Source organism: Herpailurus yagouaroundi, unplaced genomic scaffold, assembly GCF_014898765.1.
Source record: "Herpailurus yagouaroundi ecotype Mexico unplaced genomic scaffold, PumYag 184, whole genome shotgun sequence".
Taxonomy (NCBI): Eukaryota; Metazoa; Chordata; class Mammalia; order Carnivora; family Felidae; genus Herpailurus; species Herpailurus yagouaroundi.
Window position 1 is genome coordinate 31,890,290 of NW_024412415.1, and position 22,469 is coordinate 31,912,758.

Consider the following 22,469-nt stretch of genomic DNA (forward strand, 5'->3'; position numbering starts at 1 on the left):
CCGGGGGTTGGCTATCATTTCCCCTAATCCTTCAATGCCAAGAGCTACCTTGACTGAAAGATACACCGCTGATAGAATATCTTTGTTTTGGTTGGTATGGAGGTAGGGTGGCGGGGGTGGGGGGAGGCAGTTGCCAGTAAATGTTGACTTTGCCATAAGACCTACCCATTTCAGAATTGTTAAAGTCAGGGGTGGACTTTGCTATAAGACCTACCCATTTCACGATTGTTAAAGTCAGGGGTGGGTGGGATTTGTGCTTAAAACTGAGAAGATCTGAAATATTCTGACAACTTCCTCAGCGATACCAACTAAAACAACCCGCTACCCTGAGGTTAGTGGAGTTTGGGTTGTGGCCTTGCCCTCTTCCAGTGCTAGAGTTGTATCCATGCCTCCGTGCCCTAGGGAGAAAGACACGAGGAGGAACCTCGGCTCTGTGCTAAGTGCTCTGGGTATTGGGAATTGGACACGACCAGGACAGGGAGATAGATTTCTCCCTGCCACCTTTGGGGGAGCAGCCTGGATAGAAAAATAACTCACTCTTATGTAAGGGGGTCAGTTGACATGGTCTGTGCCTACGCACCACCAGGACAAGACTGAGAAAGCCACCCAGTGCCTGGGTCCTTGAGTGGCTGTTCTCAGATACAAATCAGAGAGATTTGGGCACTTTCTAGAAAAGATTTCTACAGCATTATAATTGTGGTTAGAGAGTTCATTAGGAATCACGCCTTAAGGGCATGGCATGTGGAAAGAGAGATCCATGGGTGAGAGATGAGCGAACAGTGCTGAGACAACTGGTGGCAACTTTATAGCACCATGGCTTCACTCAGAGATGCCCCTGAAGGACAGTGGTGGAGAGAAGTCCTCCCGGGGCAAAAGCTTTGAGTACACTCCTTCATGGACGTGGCTAATGGCTTAGTCAGAGACTTGGAAGAACACAATTGGAAATCGATAACAAGGAGGTCTGAGAAAGAGGTATTTGGGTGACCTCTCCAAATGGTCTCAGAGGTGAGGGCAATTTGTGCCCTAGGTGAATCCTCATCAAAGAATAACATGGTCAACAAAATGGCCCATTCTGTGTATGTTAGTGGGATCATAAGCCAAGCAGCCATGACAGCATGGACGTTGGTTTTGCATGGGCCCAGCAACATGGACTTCCACTCACCAAGACTGATCTGGCTACAGTCACTGGTGAATACCCAACCTACTTACCAACAGCAGAAACCAACACAGAGCTCCCAATATGATGCCACTCTCCAGAAAGACCAGCTAAATATATTGGTCTCTTAATGAATAGGTTGGTTACATTAGATGCCTATTGTCATAGGTGGGTATTCTGGATCTGGGTTAGTCTTTGCTGCCCACAATGCTTCTGCCCACATCACCATCCAGGGACTTACACAATATCTTATTTACTGTCATGGCATTTCACACAGTATTGCTTCTGACCAGGGAACTCATTTCACAGCTAATGGAGTGCATCAGTGGGTTGTGTTCATAGAAGTAGCCGGCCCTACCATGTTCCCCATCATTCTAAAGCATCAACCTAGTAGAACAAGGAGAATGGCCATTTGGAGATCTGGATTTGGAACCAGACATACCTGAGTATGAATTCTGCCACTGGCAAGCACAATTACGTACACTGGGTAAGCTAGATCTGTTTCCAGATAAGGTGGAATGCACACTAAAAACATGGCAGCTATTACCATCACTTGTAACAAATAATTATAGGTGTGCCCAGAGACTTAGCCTCATGGGTTCATCATAGTGTTGTTTATAGTAGTAAAAAATTGGACGCTACCTAATAGCCATTAATTGAGGATTGCCTTAAAAATTGTGATGCATCAGCCGAATAAAATACGACGTACTTGTTACTGTTTTAGAGAAGTATTTAATAAAATGGAGGGATATTCATGATACACCACTAGGTGAAGAAAGCAGGCTATTTATTGAAAAGCAAGTCATTTATTGTTTTTAAAAGCCACTCAATGGGAAATTGGGCGATTTTCACGTTCTCCTTCCGCTTGTGCATATTTTCCAAATGTGTTTTAATGGCTACATATCACGTGTGTAGTATAAAAAAAAGTAAGCTCTCCCCCACGCCCCCAATGATGTTTTTTTTTTTTCAACGTTTATTTATTTTTGGGGGGACAGAGAGAGACAGAGCATGAACGGGCGAGGGGCAGAGAGAGAGGGAGACACAGAATCGGAAACAGGCTCCAGGCTCTGAGCCATCAGCCCAGAGCCCGATGCGGGGCACGAACCCACGGGCCGCGAGATCGTGACCTGGCTGAAGTCGGACGCCCAACCGACTGTGCCACCCAGGCGCCCCTCCAATGATGTTTTTAATGTAGCGAGGCAGGGGGTGGGACTGGGTAGGCTCTATCCAGTCTGTGTGCTATCTATCTGTGTGCTCTATCCCAGGGAGTCTTCTGCACCTGGGAGATTACTGCCACGCCATTTCTGTGACCTCCAGGTCACAGCCGTTCCTTGGCATAACTCCACCTCTACCCCAGAAGCCCCCAGGATGCTGAGCCTGTAATGGCAGGGAGAGAAGCCCATAACCCTACCCACTGGTAGAATGGGAGAATGTCACAGGGGCTGCCTCCTCGACCGGTACCAGATACACCATTTTCACAGCATCCATCAGGAACGTGGCTGCCTGGGAGAAATGGACGAGGCTCCCACCACCTCCCCCCCCCCCCCAGGCCTATAAGTACTGGCAAAGGTTCACAGAGACACTGGACTCAGTCTGGCAGATTGAAAATATTTTTTAGTGAAGCCCCAGTATTTGACTGGAGAAACAATAATATTCCTTCTCTGGATGTCAAACATCCGGGTAAATAGAAGCCTTTTTTCCCGCCTGCTCTCTTCCCTGAGTGTTACAAAGGATGCTCTGACATGGGTTTTTGGAAGGGACTCACCTCGCCGGGGGAGGGCCAACTGGAGCCACAGGGAGTGCTTATTTTTAAAAAGAGAGGGAAATATGTGGCCCATCACAGGTTTGCTCAAAGGGCCTGGTTTCCTCAGGAGAGAGGGTGTGGGCTGGTAGGACCTGCCTTCACTGGTCTTGGTGGTGGGTGGTGGGCGGGGCGGGGGGAGCCTGGCAGGGAGAATGTATCCCACCCAGAACTGGGGTTGTGGGTGCAGCCAGAGTCAGGGAGCCGTGTAGCGGCAAGGAGAAGAGAGGGGGGTTGAGGGCAGACATTAATTGAAGAACTCCCATTATTTTCACTGAACTGGAACCCGAGGACTATCAGGCCACAGAAAGTCAATCTCACCCAACAGCTGGGCAAATCCAGTGGATTTGACTAACCCTGGAAATTAAGTGAAGGCATCTCTACCAAGTCTTCCCCCAAATGTAACTGGCATTTGGGGGATCCATTGGGGGAATTTATGGGGAAGAAGGCAGAGAAGAAAATAGTCCTAAACTTTTCTCAAGTTGGAAAATGAATCACAAAAATCTTTCCAGTTACATGGATTCCATTGAGCGCCATCTTAACCCTGTCCCGTCAGTGACCCCTAGGCTGGGTTTTCTGTTCCCCTAACTCACTGTCTGTCTCCACATCGCGGGCACCACCTGCTACCTGACACATGGATGCTCTGCTTGGATATCTGGACCCCACTCCTCACCCCCCAAGGACCAGGGTATTTTTTTTTTTTTACCTCCTTCCAATATTTCATCCTGGTCTGGCACATCTTGATCCAACTGGCAACCCTGTGGGGCAGACCACTGACCTGCCTTTCTCCCTGATGGGACATGGTGGCCGTACCCAGCCCAGTGCCAGGCCTTTGCTCTGTAATGATCATACCTCCACCGTCAGAGCCAGCCCTCACTTGAGTATCTTTCTATCACCGACGCTCAAGATGAAAATTCAGCTGCTTTGACTTGAGGGGATAAACTTGAGTCTCTTCACCAGAAGTTCTTGGAAAGCCTAGGCAGGGTCTCCTGGTTCATACAGGTTGGACTAAGCCCAAGCCCCAGCAATGCATGGAAGTCTGACTCCTCTCCAAAGTCTCCATAAGTGAGCCCTGCTTGCCACCTTCACTTCCTGTCTCTGGTTCAAGCCCCCCTCCACTCTCTTTGTTGGACTATTGCAATAGCCCCCTTCCCCTTTCCACTCCGGTCTCCAGCCAGTGCACTCAGCGTGCAGTGGTTCTGCTGCTTAAAACTCTTCCAGGGCTTGCCACAGCCCTCAGCACAACCCAGGTTCCTCACCCAGTGGCCCTGCCATCCTCCGTCACTTGTAGCCTATCTGCATCCACGATCCTCTGTGTCACAGCTTGCCGCACTGGTTTTCTCTCAGCTTCTTTCTGTGCCCACCACCTTCCCACCTCAGAGCCTACGCCACTACTGTTCCCACTGCCTGGAACACCTCACTTCATCAAGAAGCTGACTCTTTGTTATTCTTTTTTTTTATTCTTTATCCATCAAGTCCAAGCTTCAGAGAAGCTTTTCCTGACCATCCAAGCCAAGAAAGCCCATCATGGCATTCTCCTCTTTCCCCTCATGGCACTTGCCATACTTTAAAGTGGGCTTCTCACTGGGCATTCACTTATTTGCTATCTGTCTTGACCACCAGACCATGAGCTCCATTAGGGCAAAAACTATGTCTGCCCCATTCATCCCTATGTGGCATCCCCCACAGAAGAGAAGTTCAGAAATATTTCCTAAGTGAGTGAGTAGGTAAAAGAAAGAAAGAGACTGGGATGCAATATTCAAAGGGCATCAGGCGGCAGTGTGATTTAATAACCCAAAGGTATACTCTGGGGTTGGACGGTCCCTGACTGGCACCTGGGCTCAATGTTACCTGTGTGACCTTGGGGGAAATTACTTAACCTCACTGAGCCTTAGTTTCCTTATCTATAAAATAATGATTAGAGGGGCACCTGGGTGGCTCAGTCAGTTGAGCGTCTGACTTGGGCTCAGGTCATGATCTCACGGTTCGTGGATTTGAGCCCCGCATTGGGCTCTGTGCCAACAGCTCGGAGCCTGGAGCCTGCTTCGGATTCCGTGTCTCCCTCTCTCTCTGTCCCTCCCCTGCTCACGCTCTGTCTCACTCTGTCTCTCAAAAGTAAATACATGTAAAAAAAATTTTTTTTAAATAGGGATTAGAATAATTTTCCTTGCTAGGTGGTTTTGAAAATTAAAGATAATATATTTCAAGAATCTGACCCAATGCCTGGCACTAAACGAGTGTCCGAAGTATCCATGTATCCAAAAAACACGTATTGAAAGTGTACAGAGAACTTGACCTGTGCTCGGGTCTCGGGGCTCCACAGACCCCATGTTCAAGGACGATACCACTCAGAGGCTCTACAAATTGTAGCTATTCATAGTAATAGTACTATCCTGCTACTACTAGTAATAATAAACAACATGTTAGGAAATTCTCTAGCCAGAGTGAATGAACCAAGCCTGATGGAATCCTGCCCGGGAAAACCAGGAGATGAGAAGGGAACAGGGTGTGAAGGGAAAATACAGGAGCGAGTGTGTGTCGTTTACCATAAATTGTCCTTTGATCTTTCTTGCATGGCTGGCTTAGATTTTCCATGTAATTGAATTCAAGAATTCTCTGACCAAAGTATCCATTCACTGAATGGATCGGTATACGTAGGTTGCTTTCAGGAGGTGAATGTGGCATTGTCTTTGCCCTCAAGAGGCTTACAGGGGAACAAAATAACACACAAAAATCCTATCACCAAGCAGACTTCAAAGAGACACAGATGAGGGGCACTGGGAATTCCAAGACAAGAGCCGTAGGTTTCATGGCGAGGTAGCATTTGGATGGACAGAAGGACACAGGAGAGAGAGAAAAAGGGAGAGAACATGATGTAGGGAAAGAGGTTCGGGATGTGGAGCCAGATGACCTGCTTCCAAACCCTGGCTTACGATTTGCACCTAGAAAAACCACAGTGTCTCTGAGCCTCAGTTGTCTCACCTGGAAAATGGGGATAATAATACCTCTGCGTTATTGTGATTATTTTGTGTGGTCATCTTCACACACACACACACACACACACACACACACGTTTCCCAGGAAACGTTGGAGCCATGGCACTGAGAAACACCTCCATCTGGGGAGGTCACCAGAAGGCTTGTCCCCACTACTGTCCTCCCTGCGCAGAGAAAGACAGATTCCATAGGTCCAGGGGGCATGTGGTTGACGACAGTGCTTCGTGGCAGTGGTGAAGGCAGTGGTGCCACATCCTGCCGGGCTCACTGCTCCACACCCTTCCGCTGAATCCATCTCAGATAGAAATGGCACTTCCCAAAATCCCAAACCACTCCCATTTCCAGTCAGAGGAATTTCAGGAACCCTAGGCTGGGCCGAGCATCTGAGCCAAGGTGGGCCATGAGCCCAGCCTGCCAGAGATGCCAGTGGGTCGAAGTCGGGCATCTTGCAGTCTGGCTGACTGTTCACCGACATACTTCTCCTTCCTGGGCTCATAGCTAGTCTCCATCCTTGTAGCTGGGGGAGGCCATGCGACATGGTGCTGATCAGTGAGAAGTGACAGACGTGGGTTCCTTCCAGGCCCGACCAGTAAAAGCCTTCCAAGCTCTTTCTATTGGTCAGATGACAGCGGTCCCCCAGCATGATTCCAGAAGCCATTTTAAAGGTGGCATGGTTGCCATCAGCCAAAGTCTCTGACTTCACGGAGAAGGATGCCCCCACCTTCACCACACCTGAGCCCCAGGCTAGAACCACCCTACACTGTCAGTCGAGGCGTGACATAAACTTCCATTGTGTTCATCCATGATATTTTTGGGTCTATTTTTCACAGCAGCCATACCTAACTAATACATCAGAGTCGGGGTATCTTACCTGAGGAGGTCCAAAGCAGGAGGGCCCAAAGAACAGATCTAAATCAGCACCCTTGGAGAATGCAAGATGTTGCAACCAAGGTGCCCAGATACCATTGCAAGGTCTGTGGGGGTGTCAGTGGCGCTGAGAGTGAGGAGCTGGGCAAAGTAAGATCAGAAATGGAGGGAGGCGGGTGATGGGGGGGCTGTTCAAAGCAGTGCAGTGGTTCCCAGCTTGTTACCATGAGTTGAGCTGATCTGAAGGCTTCAGCCATTGCCCTCGTAGTTGTACCTGCCTCACGCTGGGCTTTTGCCCTCTGCCCTCGCCCCAGCCCCTGCCTCAGGCCCACAGCCAAGTAACTGGGACTCCGTATCATTTTCTTGGGCCCTGAGCCCTGAATATCTGCTCTGCAGCCTGATGGCCCAACCTGTTTTACAGATGAGGAAAAGCAGACCCAGAAAAATGAAGGGACTAATTCATAAAGCCCAAATTGATCTTTCCACCTGGTCTTGGCTACGGAGCACAGTTTCCAGCAAAATCCTGCCTTTCGAATGTCCTGGCCAGAGCCTTCCCCAAAGGACTGCTTCTCTGCCCCCTTCCTCTCTTCTGGCAAGCTGGATTTCCAAGCCTGGCCATTGAGAATTAAAAGGAGCTGGTTTCTTCTGGTCCCAAAGCAAAACAAGCTGGTCAGTTTTTTGTCGGTCCCGAGGCAGCTCCTCACTGCCCTGGAGCCAAGCAGACACTGGCCAGTCTGTGCTCAGGGCTGAGGCTGCAGCACCCACCGGGTGGTAATGACTTCTCGGAGGGAGCTGGCCTCAGCTCAGACCGCTTCGGGTGGGGGGAAAGGAAGCTGAAGACAAAACTGTGCTTCTCGTAAAGGTCTCATGCTAAAAATAAAGCCAGAGTTAGCCTAGTGAGTGTCTGTAGGGATGCTTGTCTGAGTAGAGGAGTGTATTACTTAGTCTGGGTTCTCTAAAGGAACAGGATTCATAGGAGGTGTGTGTCTGTGTGTGTGTGTGTGTGTGTGTGTGTGTGTGTCTATATTATGAATTAATAGGAGATCTATATGTGTGTGTACATACACGTGAACGCAGGCAGCAAACTGGAGACCCAGGAGAGCCTATGGTATAGTTTCAGTGTGAGTCCAGAAGTCAAGGAACCAGGAGAGCCAATGATGTAAGCTCCAGTCTGTGTCCGAGTCTGAAGGCAGAAGACCAATCACCAATTTCGCGGCAAGCACACAGAGCAAATTCTCATGTGCCCTGCCCTTTTGTTCTACTCAGGCCTTCAGTGGATTGGATGAGATCCAATCACTTTGGGGAGCTGCCAGATGCTTTATTTGGTCTACCGACTCAAATGTTCATCTCATCTGGAAACACCCACACAGATACACCCAGAATAATGTTTAACCAAATATCTGGGCACCCCATGGTCCTGTCAAGTTGACAAAATTAACGTCACGAGAAGGGATGGAGCCCTGTAGAAGTTCCTGAGTAGGGCAGCCAGACTAAGAAAAGGATGCAAAGCAAGCCTTCTCCTAACAAGACCTGCATCCCTAAAAGATCAAAACTGTCAGCTTTTGATAAACCAGTTAAGACAAGGAAGTTCCTAAAGATTGAAACTAGTCTCAAATCTAATTAAACAAAGACGGTTTATTGGTTTGTGTACCTGAAAATTTCAGAAGTGTGGGCTTCAGGCAAGGCTTGATTCAGTGGCTCAACTGTATCACCAAAAGTCCAGTTTCTTTCTGGTCTCTCTCTTCTGCCCTCCATGGAATCATTGGGTTGTCAGAATTAGCAGGAAAAAATTACAGGATGTCTAGTTGAGTTTCAGATTAACAATGAATACTTTCTTTTAGTACGTCTCATCCTAAGGCTAATTCTCTCTCTCTCTCTCTCTCTCTCTCTCTCTCTCGCTTGTGTTCTCTCTCTCTCTGTTTGGTAGCTCCTAGATAAGAGAGTACAGTGCTTTTCCAGGGCCCCAAGAAAACACCTCTTTTTGTCTTCTTGGCTTGAAATGCCTATTTCTGAACCAGTTTCTGTGACTGGGGAATAAGATGAACTGATTGGCTTGGGAAGGAAGCTACTGGCCTTTTAAGAAAGGAGAAGAGGGAGAATAGATGCTGGAGGGCACCCAGTAGATGTCTATCTACTCCAGTGGACTTTCCAGTGTCAGTCACAGAATCCAAGCTCCTCAAAGTTGGGTGGAACCTAATGATGACTTAGTCCAACCTGCCACGCCATGCCTGAATCCCCCTTACAATATCCCAGTCTTTTTTTTTTTTTTTTAAGTTTTTTTTTTCAACGTTTATTTCTTTTTGGGACAGAGAGAGACAGAGCATGAACAGGGGAGGGGCAGAGAGAGAGGGAGACACAGAATTGGAAACAGGCTCCAGGCTCTGAGCCATCAGCCCAGAGCCCCGACGCGGGGCTCGAACTCCCGGACCGCGAGATCGTGACCTGGCTGAAGTCGGACGCTTAACCGACTGCGCCACCCAGGCGCCCCAACAATATCCCAGTCTTTATGTTCATATGTTATGTTGATTTCAGTCACTTCTCAATAGAAGTTGAGCACCTGGCATGCGCAGATGACATGTGAGGCATTGAGGATGAATTGGGTGGAGAGGAGAGAGAATCTGTAGCTCATGGCCCAGAAGGGGAGACAGATGCAAAATAATTATAGCAAAATGTGATATAGATATATTTGAATATCACCATGAATAGAACGCTGTGAGTCTAGTGATGGGGAGGGGGAAAAGGGCACTCCAGGCAGGGGGAACAGTCTAAGTGAAGCACAGAGTGGTGAGTTCCCACCTTCAGACAAAGGATTGAAGGAGCACCTAGATGTGAAGGTGCTTGGTTGAAAGACTGCCACACACATGTGCCAGTAGGATTTTATCGACAAGTGGGACATTTGCTTCCCAAGGCACCCCTGGCTGGGACCTTCCTTCCTGGAATGCCATACTGGTTCTACAGCCAACTCTCTCTCCGTACATTTCAACAAATTGGTGCTTCAGTCCCACATAGGAAGCTGTTTTTTTTTGATATTTGCAAACACCATATATGGGCAAAGGATGCAGGCAGTTCAAAAAGGAATTTGGTTAGCGAACAGACACGAGGGAACACGGTCAACCTGGCTAGTAGTCAAAGAAATGCAAATTAACACAACTGAGGCGCACATTTCCACCTATTACATTAACAGCCATAACAAAAAGGATTTAGGTGACTATAGTCAATTTCAGTGAGGTCTGGGGGAGAATAATAGTTCTGATGTTGGTGGGAGCCAGACCAGCTATATGATCTGCAGGTCTGCTGCAAACTGAGAATGTGGGGTCTCTTGTTCAAAAATTATAAAGAATTTCAAGACAGCAGCAGCAGAGCATTAAATCAAATGCTGGGCTCTTCTTTTTAAAAAAAAAATATTTAAATATTTATTTTTGAAAGAGAGCACAAGAGGGGGAGGGGCAGAGAGAGAGGGAGGCAGAGAATCCGAAACAGGTTCTGCATTGTCAGCACAAAGCCCGATGTGGGGCTCGAACCCACAATCTGTGAGATCATGACCTGAGCCAAATTCAGAAGCTCAACCGACTGAACCACCCAGGAGCCCTAACCTTGAGCTCTTCTAAGTCCTCCTGGGAGGTTGTATAAATGGATACAGCCCTGTTACAGGAAAGGAGGTGTTCCTTCTCCTACCCAAAGCCAATCCCTTCACCAGTGTTTCGGACCTGATCTCTCCCCCCACCCCACCGCCCCACCTACTCAGGGATGGTGTTATCAATTGTCACTCCTCTCTTGACATTTACCCACTTGCTCTCAGCCCAAGTTTTCCCATCAGTAGTCAACATACACACAGTTCTTCCTTTCTGGAAAAAAGATACAACAGCAAAAACCCTCCCTCGAGCTCTCCTCCACTTTCTCCCGCTGTCCTCCCACATCCCTGTCTCAGCCACACTTCTGAAGAGGGGCATAGGGACATGCCATTCCCTTGTCCTTATTTCCCTGTCATTTTTCCTTCCTGCTTGTCGCCATCATTACAGGTCTTGCCCAGGTCACCATGGGCCTAAATCCATTTTCTGGGACTGCCTGGCAGCACTCCACACTGGTGACCACTCTCTCCTTCCTGTAACACTCTTCCTTGGCTTCTGTGACATCGTGTCCTCCTGGTTTTCCTCCCATATCCCTTTCAGTCTTCTTGGCCCACTGTCTTCCTCCATCTGACCATGAAAACTGGGAATTCCTCACTCACCTGGTCTAGACCCCATCCACCCTCAGTCTTTCTCCTTAGACAAGTTCATCCACGCCTGTGGCTTTGGTCCCTATGCATACATTGACACCTCATAAGTTCATGGCTTTAACCCAAACTCTGGTCTGATTTTCCAGACCCACAGTCCAACTACCAACTGACAACTCCTTTTGCCTGTCTCAAAGACACCTTGAACTCTTTACATGTAGCTCCCCACCCCAGCTCTGGTCCACTTCCAGCTTTCCCTGTATCTGTGAACGACACTACATTCATCCTGTTTCCTACACCAGAAATCTAGCAGCTGTCCCTCGATTTCCATCTCCTTCCTCTTCTCCCACATGCCTTAACTCAGATCTACTACCAAGTTTTGTTAATCTTACCTCCTCAGTATTTTCTGCTTGTGTCCGCTTCTCTCCATTTCTATTCCTATTCCCTTCATCTAAGCACCTATCATGTTTCATTTTGGCCACTACAACAGCTGCCCGTTGGTACCCCGTGTCCCTTTCCAAACTCCCTCTCCTCACTTACTACAGCCAGTACTGAGTGTTTCAAAGCACATATCCAGCTCAAGAGGGTCCCACTGCTCTCAGAATAAAGACCAACACCCTTCTCATGGCCCACAGGCCCTGCCTGGTTTTGTCCCTGGCTCCCCCCGCTTTTTGAGGTCCAGCTATTGTGGTCTTCTTAACTGTGCCAAAAGACATTTGTACACGCTGTTCCCTCTGTCCAGAATGCTATTCTTTCCTTCCCTTTGGTCTAATTAGCTCCTAGTCATCCCTAAGTCCTTAGCTCAATCACTTTTTCCTTAGGAAATCCTTCCATTAACCACCAGCCAAAGTAGGGTTCCACCATGAAATACTTTTATAGCCCCATGCCTCTCTCCTTAGTAATGCTGAGCATGGTTATAATTTTATCCATCTGTGTGATGACCTGATTGAGTCTGTCTCTCCAGCTAGAAGGTAGGGCCTATGAATGCAGACTGGATATTCTTCCTCACCCTTGTAATCTTAATACTTAGTCAATGTCTGGCAAGAAGAAAGTGCTCAATACATATTTGGTGAATGAATGAATGGAAATCCATTTAGCAATTTATTTTGAGAGCTATGGAAATGTTCCTATGTTTCGAACCAATAATCCCACTTCTAGGAATTTATCCCAAGGAAGTAATCCAAAAAAAAAAAAAAAAAAAGAAATAAATAAAGAAAGAAAGAAAGAAAAAAAGAAAGAAAGAAAAGAAAATGTTTTATACATGAAGATATAAAACACTTTTTTTTATTTTAAAATTAAAAAAAAAAACAAAACAAAAACAAAAACAAAAAACTAGAGATGTCCAGCATTGGGGGAAATGTTAAAGACTGGTGGAAGCGCCAAGTAAACAACACGCTCATTTAAAAACCACTGTGAAGACTAACACAATATGGAAAATAGTTTACAATATTACAATTGTTTTTCAAAAGCTGAATGCAAAACTGGAGTTTTACAACTATGTAGGAATGTTTTATGCATGCAGACAAGGACCAGATGGGAACAAGGAAAAGTAAATGAGTTGATTTGTCAGAAAAAAGTGGATCATGATTGAATTTTCCATTTCATTTTGATTTCTCTTAGTGTGGTTATATTGGTTTTGCTCAAATTATACTTTAATGTATTCTGTGAGTTTCAGCTAGCAATCATAGGTTGAAGAAAACAGCCATGTTAAGCTAAGGATCCATCACCGCACAAATGCCTAATAAATAATGTTATTTTAGAACGACCTCATTAACCACTTTCGAAATAGATTTCATGATAATTATACTCGATGTGTATAATATTTTACGAACATTCATGTACATGTCTTTCTGTGGATATGTTTTTTTCCTTTGGGTAAATACCTAGGAATGGAATAGCTGGGCTATATGGTGGGTGTATGTTTAATTTTTCCCACACACTTCACTATGAACGAGTTTTATATATTTTATTTTATTTTATTTTTAAAAATTTTTTTAATGTTTTTATTTATTTTTGAGACAGAGAGAGACAGAGCATGAACGGGGGAGGGTCAGAGAGAGGGAGACACAGAAGTGGAAACAGGCTTCAGGCTCTGAGCTGTCAGCACAGAGCCCGACGCGGGGCTCGAACTCACGGACCGCGAGATCATGGCCTGAGCCGAAGTCAGCCGCTTAACCGACTGAGCCACCCAGGCGCCCCAAGTTTTATATATTTAAAAAATGATTTTCTTTTAATTTTTGTAGAACTTATTTATTTATTCCGAGAGAGAGAGAGAGAGAGCATGAGTGCACACCTGGGGAGGAGCAGAGAGAAGGAGAGAGAGAATCCCAAGCAGGCTCTGCACTGTCAGCACAGAGCCTTTGTGGGGCTCGAACTCACCAACTGTGAGATCACAACCTGAGCCAAAACCAAGGGTTGGATGCTTAACCAACTGAGCCACCCAGGTACCCCAAAATATATTGTAAAATAATGATTGTAGGGGTATCTGGGTGGCTCAGTCGACTGAGCGTCCAACTTTGGCTCAGGTCACGATCTCATGGTTCATGGGTTCGAGCCCCACATAGGGCTCTGTGATGACAGCGTGGAGCCTTCTTCAGGTTCTGTCTCCCTCTCTCTGCCCCACCCCCGCTCGCGCTCTCCTTTTCAAAAATAAAGAAACATTAAAAATTAAAAAAAATAATGATTGTGTACAGTTAAGGCATACACCATGATGTTTATATGTATGTGTATGTGAATATATATATATGTATATATACACACACACACATATTTACACATGTATACATGCACTGATTACTACGGTCAAGATAATTCATATATCATCTCCTTACATAGGTGCCATTTTTATATGTGGTGAGAGACCTAAAATCTACTCTTAGCAATATAGCATTCCAGTATTCAACACAGTACGATTAACTATAGTCACCATGCTACACATTAGATCTGTAGACTTATTCATCCTATGTAACTGCCACCTTGTACCCTATGACCAACATTCCCCCATTTGCCCATGGTAGCCACCCTTCTACCCTCCGCTTCTACGTATTTGACCTTTTTAGATTTCACATATAAATGGGAGTGTGCCGTATTTGTTTATCTGTGCCTGGCTTATTTCATTCGGCATAATGTCCTCCAGGTTTATCCACGTTGTCACAAATAACAAGATGACCTTTTTTTAAAAGGCTGAATAATTTTCCATTGTGTGTATATATATATAATATGTATGCACATGTTATATATTCATACATATCCATGTATATGCATATATACATATACATACATATACACACCTATAGATCTCCTCAAATAGTTACATTTATTTGTGGTGAGAGAAAAAATAGTACGTATTTGCCAAATCTACCTACACACCTCCTAGGATGCCTGCAGCAAAAAAGATGGGCAACAACAAGTGTTGGTGAGAAAGCGGAGAAGGCAGAACTCCCCTGCATCGCTGGTGGGAGTCTACAGCGGTGCCGCTTCTCTGGAAAATGGTCTGGCAGTGTCTCAGGAAGTTAGACACAGCGTTACCATATGACCCAGCAATTGCATTCCCAGGGATACCCCCAAGAGAAATGAAGACATACGTCCACACAACAATTTGTAACTGAATGTTCATAGCAGCATTATTCCCCAACGCGTCCACCACCCAAATGTCCATCAGTGATTACAAAGATAAACTAAATGTAGTATATCCATGCAAGAGAAGATGACTGGGCAATGAAAAAGGAATGAAGTACGCTCCAACATGGACGTAGCTTGAAAGCATTAAGTGAGAGAATTCAGTCACAAAAGACCACCTATTGTATGACTCCATTTATATCTAGTGTCCAGAGTAAACAAATCTATGGAAACAGACAACATATTAGTGGTTGCTTAGGGCTGGGCATTGAGTGGTGGTGGAAGAGAATGGGGAATGACAGCTAATACGTATGGGATTTCTTTGAGGGGGAGGCGATGAGAATATTCTACAGCTAGATTGTGGTGATGTTTGCACACCGGTGACTATTCTAAAAACCAATGAGTTGTGTACTTTAAGTGGTGAGTTATACGACAAATGAATTGTGTCTTAGTAAGAGGGTAAAAAACTCGATAGACCTATATATATGCATCTATTTCTGGACTCTTTATTCTGTTCTTTTTTTTTTTTAATTTTTTTTAACGTTTATTTATTTTTGAGACAGAGAGAGACAGAGCATGAACGGGGGAGGGGCAGAGAGAGAGGGGGACACAGAATCGGAAACAGGCTCCAGGCTCTGAGCCATCAGCCCAGAGCCCGACGCGGGGCTCAAACTCACGGACCGCGAGATCATGACCTGAGCCGAAGTCGTTCGCTCAACCGACTGAGCCACCCAGGCACCCCGTCTTTATTCTGTTCTTGACGCCAGTACCAAACTGTTTTGATGACTATGTTTTATGGATTTGGAAATTAGTATCATTTCAACATCTTTTTTCTTCATTTACAAATTGTTTGGGTTATTGTAGGTCTTTTTAAGAGTGAGCTTGCCATTTCCTACGGGGGAAAAAAAAGCCAGCTATGGTTTGATTGGAATAGCATTGAATCTGTAGGTCAACTTTGGCAGAACTAGCACCTTGATAATAGTGCCTCTTCTGATCCGCAAGAATCTATATGAAATCATATATAATCTCCACTTATTTAGGTCGCCTTGCATTTCTCTCAGCAACGCCATCTAGTTTTCAGTATGTAAGTCTTATACACCTTGTCAGATTGATCCCTAAGTATTTCTTATTTTTGATGACACACAACGTTCTAAAAGAATTATATCAGCAGAAATACTGTAAGTTTAGGCTGAAAGAGACAGAGATACTACAAAGTGAAAAGAGGAATCCTCCAATTCTCCTGGCAGGAAGCAGGCTGATAAAACTACTCGGCTGCAAATACATGCTTCTTTGCATTAAACTGTATTTAAAAAAAAATTTAATTCCCAATCACTCATTGCTAGTCTATAAAAATACAACTGATTATCAAAGACATCAGTCTTGTGAGACCTGTGAGTTTCCTAAATTCATTTATTCGTTCTAGCAGCTTTTTTGTAGATTACAATTTTCTACCCAGATGATTGTGTCACCTGCAAGTTAAGAGTTTTACTTCTTCCTTTCCAATCCATGTGCATTTTATTTCTTTTTCTTGCCTTATCGTATTGGCTACAACCTCTACTACAACGTTGAATAGAAGTAGTGAGCTCACATGTCCGTGTCTTATTCTAGGTCTTAGGGAAATACACTCAGTGTTTTAACATTATAAAGCCATTGGTAACTAGTTTCCAAGATAGTCCCATAGAATCACCTGTTTTGGGGGAAACCAGCTACCATACCAAGCAACCCTACGGAAAGGTCCACGTGCCAAGGAACTGTGTCTTATTGACCATAGGCGATGAGGGATTGAGACTTGAGTCAACAGCCGTATGAAAGATGCCGTATCAGGAGTGACTCCCCCATCTTCATGACTGCGAATTTTCTTGAATGCGGCCCCAGAGAACAAATAGACTGCAGTCTCTTTGAATACCCTGAGCCAGAACCACCTAAATAAGCAACTCCAAACTCCAGACCCTCAGAAGCTACCTGAGATAAGAAGCGGGTTTTGTTTAAGCGGATAAGTTTTGGGGTAACTTGTTCCAAAGCAGTAGATGACTAATAATCATTTTGGTGTCTGGAAGTGGGGCATTGCCATAAGACGAAAACTTAAAATTTGTGTTTTTGAATTTTTTTAATGTTTGTTTCTTTTTGAGAGGGAGACAGAGTGCAAGCGGGGGAGGGGCAGAGAGAGAGGGAGACCCAGAATCCAAAGCAGGCTCCGGGCTCTGAGCTGTCAGCACACAGCCGGAGGTGGGGCTTGAACTCACGAAATGTGAGATCCTGACCTGAGCGGAAGTCGGAAGCTTAACTGAGCCACCCGGGTGCCCCCAAAATTTGTGAGTGCTTGTGGAACTGAGCAATGAGCTGGTGATGCAAAGACTCTGAGAAGACTATTGGTGGGGGCTTAAGGGCAAGTGAGGAACTTGTTCTTGGAAACTGGAGAGAAAAAGAGGGGGTTCTTGATTTGTGGTTGGAGAGAGTTTAACAACACTACACCTGCAGTTATATGCAAATGAGGTGGGTAATTGGGCTGAGGAGATTTCCACCCACACTGCCGCACTGTGGAAGGCACTGCCTGGCTAGTAAAATGTCAGAGGAGAGACAGACGCTGAAGGAAAGATTGTTTAAAAAAAAAAAAAAAAAAAAAAGGAGACAGGACTTGATGTTGGTGAAAATTCCCACGTCTCCAGATAGCAAATGATGCTACAGTTAAAAAATGGCTGCTGATGGGGCGCCTGGGTGGTGCAGTCGGTTAAGCGTCCGACTTCAGCCAGGTCACGATCTCGCGGTCCGTGAGTTCGAGCCCTGCGTCGGGCTCTGGGCTATGGCTCAGAGCCTGGAGCCTGTTTCCGATTCTGTGTCTCCCTCTCTCTTTGCCCCTCCCCCGTTCATGCTCTGTCTCTCTCTGTCCCAAAAATAAATAAACGTTGAAAAAAAAAAAATTAAAAAAAAAATGGCTGCTGAGTGAAGAGCAAACACAGGCATCTCTCAGGACATCACGGTCTAAAGATGAAGCTGAAGGAGGGAAGGATGGTGACGTCCTTTGCTAACGCTCCAGAAAGATCAAGGGTGGCGCCTGCGAGTGCTATCCTGCCACACTGTACCTCCAAAGATTTTAAGGGTGTGACTGGCTAGAAATGAGTCACCAAGTGGGACAAGATTCTGGAGCCAGACAGTTGGAAATCCTCAGCAGTAAGACTGGGATCATAGTACCTACTTTATGGAGGTGTTGTGAGGGTTCAATGGCTTAGTACCTGGGAGGACCTAGAACAGCACCTGTTACACAGACTGTGGTAAAGAAGTGATAGTCATCATTTTCATCTGGGAAGGTGAAGTAAAAAAGCCTATATTTCCTTTTTTTTTTTTTTAAGTTTACTTATTTATTTTGAGAGAGAGAGAGAGGGATCTGGCGAGGGGCAGAGTAGAGGATCCCGACGCAGGGCTTGAACTCATCAACCGCGAAACCAAGAGCGGGACGCTTAACCACCGGAGCCAGGCAGGTGCCCCGCCTATATTTCTTACAGTAAAGCTGGATGTGGCCTAAGCTATACTTTGGGCAACAAAAGGAACTGTAGCCTTAACATGTTGTCACAGGCCAGAGAGGCTACCTCAGGCTATCTAGACATGGCAGTAACCCAGGGGCAAACATGAGGCTAGGACCTCGAGCTGTTCATTTGCAAGTGGCAAGCAGACAAAGCTCAGAACTGAAAGGGGGAGAGAGAGGTTGCTGTGCTCTGAGAACACTTAGAATCAGACAATCAGAGGGGCGCCTAGGTGGCTCAGTCGGTTAAGCGTCCGACTTCGGCTCAGGTCATGATCTCGCTGTTCCTGAGTTGGAGCCCTGTGTCGGGCTCTGTGCTGACAGCTCAGAGCCTGGAGCCTGTTTCAGATTCTGTGGCTCCCTCTCTCTCTCTCTCTCTCTCTCTCTCTCTCTCTCTCTCTGACCCTCCCCCATTCGTGCTCTGTCTCTCTCTGTCTCAAAAATAAATAAAAAAAAAAAAAAGAATCAGACAATCAGAGCTAGAAGGGGTTTTAAGAACTCGTCCAAATGTCATGACTTTTGTCAGAGGAAGAAGGTCGGAGGGGAAGGAACACAGCTAAGTAGGGCAGAGCCGGACCCAGCACTAAGGCACCCACAGTTTCCTGGTGCCTGCAGCCCAAAAGTGGGCCTCAGCACCACCTACCTTCTCTGTACCAGACCAGGCAAAGCCTGGCCAAAAGCAGCTTGTCACTGTCAGAGAAGGGCTGAAATAATCATAAATGTTAATATCATTTCTTTAATACTTTTAGCTAGCATGTATTAGGTACTTACTATGTGTTAGTCACAATTGTATTAGGATAAACCAGTTTAAGGACAATAAAAGTGACAATGTCATATGGGTCAATCTAATATATTTCTTTAATCATGATAAAACCCAAAGAAGTATATGTTATTATTATCCCCATTTTGTAGATGAGGAGACTGAGGCACAGCACAGAGAGATTGGCTTACCCAAGTTTACACAGCTGGTAAATGATGGAGCCAGTTTATAAATTCACAGGGTCTGACTCCAGAGCCCAGGCTTGGGTGAACCACTTCTCTAGACACTGACAGTCTTGGGGCTCCTGGGTGGCTCAGTCGGTTGGGCGTCTGACTTCCGCTCAGGTCATGATCTCACAGTTTGTGAGTTTGAGCCCCGCATTGGGCTCTGTGCTGACAGCTCGGATCCTGGAGCCCGCTTCGGATTCTGTGTCTCCCTCTCTCTCTGCCCCTCCCCTGTTCGTGCTCAGTCTCTCTCTCCCTCTCAATAATGAATAAACGTTAAAAAAATTTTTTTCTTTTTTGGGGCGCCTGGGTGGCACAGTCGGTTGAGCGTCCGACTTCAGCCAGGTCACGATCTCGCGGTCCGTGAGTTCGAGCCCCGCGTCGGGCTCTGGGCTGATGGCTCGGAGCCTGGAGCCTGTTTCCGATTCTGTGTCTCCCTCTCTCTCTGCCCCTCCCCCGTTCATGCTCTGTCTCTCTCTGTCCCAAAAAGAAATAAACGTGGAAAAAAAAATTTTTTTTTAGACACTGACAGTCTTGGGGGCTGGCTGTGGCACCTGACCCCCAGAGTGGTGGAGCCGGCTTCCCTCAGGGAATTAGATCAGCCTCAACCTCCTGGGGTCTTATCAGAAAGAGTGCATGCTAGACCGGCCCTGTGACCTCATACTGACGGGGCTTCAAGACAATGGGACAACCTGTGAGCACCAGGCATCGCCGTGGAGACAATGCACTTCTCCAAACAATAGCCACCGGAATAATAAACACCGTGGACTTCCACAGCCCCGAAGTCTAAATATTGAAATGGAGCATCCGTGCCTCGCCACGTGCAGTGGTATCTCAGTGGAAGAAGTCAGCCGTTGCTATTGTCTAGATTCCCCAGAGAGAAGATCTGAGACTATTTCTCTAGTTCTGAGAGACTTCCGCGACCTCTCTCAAGCCCCTCATCTGAAAGAGGGCTTGTTTGATGTGAGCCAGACAGAGGGACCCCCAAGATCCCACTGTGATCTTCGGTGGTCTGTAGCAAAACAAGGAGATAAGGACAAGGTGGAGAGTTTTCCCTAAAGCTAAAAGTATTCCATTTAAAGAACCCTGTTTAGGATCCACAGCTTCCTTTTCATGGCTCCTGAGCACTTGTGTAACTCCATACTCCATGCTCCTCTCTGCACTGACCCGCTTCCTCTGCGAAGGCACGCTGTGCATTTGCCCAAGACCCTAATAGCGGCTTCTCCAGTACCAGCTCTGTTTCATGACTTTTCCGTCTCAGTTTCCACTGCTGGCTTCTTTCATTCTCTCAATATTTCTTTGCTCACGTTCTCACAAGAGAATCTGATTGACCTAACAATGCCTCTTTTACACCAGGCTGTATCATATGCTGCTGGCCAGCCGGTCAACCAGATGGCCACCCCTGGTTCAATCAGCTGGTGGGGCCCCAAACACAGTTGCCCTTTGAGCAGGTGGCAATAGTGGGCCAGTTCCCCTCAGAAGGGACTGACATGGCTGCATGAGAGTCCAATTTGGATTTGGATTGCTCAGCTTAGGAAGGTGTCTGGTCATGGCTTAGGGGGGCCCACCTGAAACACACAAGGGGTGCCAGAGCAGGTCAGGCTCCAGGGAAAGCAGCCAAGGGGTGGACTCACACCAACTGGGCAGGATTCAGCCCAACGGGGTAGCTGCTGAGGCAGAGAGGAAGATACAGATTTAGCCATATTTGGAAGAAAACCAGTGAGGCTTGGTGAAATACTGGAAATAAGGAATGACCTAGAGGGAGGAAGGATAACGGCATCGTTCGCCAAGAAGGAACACAGAACAGGCCTGGGAGATGACGGAGAAATGGCCAGTTCATCTGACATGTTAATGAGACCACAGCAAGTTGGTGGTTCAGGTGTGAAGTTTGGGAAGGAAGTCCGGGTTGGAAGGATAGATGTGAGGGGCATTGGTGGTTGAAGCCAGGGAGTAGATGATTTCACTTGGGAGAAGTAGAGTGCATAATCAACACTTGACAAATGTTTATGGGGTGGGTGAGTGAATGAATGGGCAAATGACCGAATGACCTGGCCAGGACTTGGGATTTGCTGGTGTTTCACTCCTTCCCAAGTGACTCAGCCACACGTTAAGACCCTGTGCTATGAAAAAACAGGACGGCGGATGGAAGGAACGTGGATTTGGGAGGCAACACTGAGTTCAACTGCAGGGTCTACAAGTTAGCAGACGTGTGCTTTCGGGCTTCACCCTTCACCTCTTGCAGCCTTAGCTTCTGTGTCCGAAAATTGTTGTAATGACATTTATCTCATCAGGCTATAGTGAATACTAACCAAGATAGCAAAAGTAGCATTTCAAGCAGAGGATTTGGTATGTTTCGCAGGCACTCAGAGTCCTGACTCCTCCTGAAACAAACTTGGAGATACCGGAGAGCATTCTGGGGAAGAGCCTAAGAGAGATTCTGAGGGTGTCATCCCTTTAGCCCACAGCTTCTCAGAAGGACCCACTGACAGTGCAAATAATCTTATCTGGAGCTAATGTCAAGACTGTAACTTCAAGGCCTGGACCAAACAGTTCTCCTGCTCTCTACCCCCACCCCCTGCACGGGCCCCCTGTGACAGTCATGTGGTCTCACTCCCCAGTGGGTGCCTCCCTCTTTCAGGACTGTCACAGGCCCCAAGGATGTGCTCATCCCCTGCCGCATCCCCCAGAGAACCTTTCTCCCACTGCCTGAGGCTAGCTAGCTGCCACGTTCCAACCGGAAGGCCCAGTTTCCAAGTCATGAAACCCTCCCCAGAGCCAAGAGCACCCATTCTGGTGCATAGTGCTGCATAGAGAACGCACAGGATGTTACCTTCATTGAACATCAAACATTAAATACTTGAACATTAGTTTACTTCAAGTCACAAGATTTCTTCAAAGAAGGTTCTAGAACCCTACTGAGAGAAATAAAGGAAGATGAAAATGAACAGACAGCCCACCCACTCCAGGCTAGAGGATTCGAGACAGTAAAGGCAACACTGCTCCTTGAATTCTGGATAGCTATAATGTACTACTGATTAAGGCTTCTAAGGGATACTTTGTAAGAACTTGATAAATGACTAGTGATGTTCAGTTACCACATTAAATAGTTAAAAAAAAACTACAGCTTCCTGTTAAAGTGTATGATAGTAAATTTAACCTACCAGATTGCATAACATATTACAAAGTGACAATTATCCAAACCGTATGGTAACGATGGGGGGGAAAAACAGTGGAAGCAATTAAAGGATCCCAAATCAATTCAATATATAGTAAAACTATAAATGATCCAACAATGAGGAAAGGGATTACTATATAAT